A 1,005-nucleotide genomic window follows, 5' to 3' on the forward strand; every position below is an offset into this window, starting at 1 on the left:
TAATCACAATACATATAGATCAAAAGATGTTGCATTTAGGAAACAACCTAGGCAACCATTTAGAAACATGCATAGGATGCATAATCCAAATGTCATATGTCATTATTGTAATAAAGTAGGTCATATAGCACCCGTATGCTTTACTAGAATTAAACATATAAACTTTCGTAGTCAAGATACGAGATGGGCACCTTATGGGCATTATGCTCATACTAACCATCAAGGACCCAAATTCACTTGGGTACCTAAATCCCAATTTTAATTGTTTTGTAGGTACGTGTTGGAGCTAAGGATACAAATTGGTATGTTGATAGTGGATGCTCCAAACACATGACCGGCGATGAATCAAAGTTCACCGCAATAGAGCCTACAAACGGAGGAAACGTGATCTATGGAGACAACAACACCGGCAAAGTAATCGGCGTTGGAAAAGTTGGTAAAAATTCTTCTACCTCCATAGATAATGTTATACTTGTCAAAGGTCTCAAACATAATCTCATTAGTGTTAGCCAACTTTGTGACAAAGGAAACTTAGTCACCTTTGATTCAAAATGTTGTTTGATAAAAAGGCAAGACACTAATAAAATTGTGCTAATTGGGCACCTTGTTGACAATGTATACATGATTAATCTAGATGAAGTTTCCTCAAATGATGTGAAATGCCTTGTTAGTAAAAATGATGAAACTTGGTTATGGCATAGTAGAGTAGCTCATGCTAACATGGACCATCTTAGCAAGTTGGTCTCTAAAGAGTTAGTAATTGGCTTACCAAAGCTACGTTTTGAAAAAGACGTCCTTTGCGACGCATGTCAAAAGGGAAAACAAGTAAAGGCCTCTTTTAAATCCAAAAACATTGTTTCAACAACAAGGCCATTACAACTTTTGCACATGGATTTATTTGGTCCTTCTAGGACTATGAGCTCTGGTGGCAATTACTATGCTTTAGTTATTGTTGATGATTACTCTCGATTTACATGGACCTTGTTCCTAGCAAACAAGAGTGAT

This window comes from Arachis hypogaea, chromosome 11 (assembly GCF_003086295.3).
Source record: "Arachis hypogaea cultivar Tifrunner chromosome 11, arahy.Tifrunner.gnm2.J5K5, whole genome shotgun sequence".
NCBI lineage: Eukaryota > Viridiplantae > Streptophyta > Magnoliopsida > Fabales > Fabaceae > Arachis > Arachis hypogaea.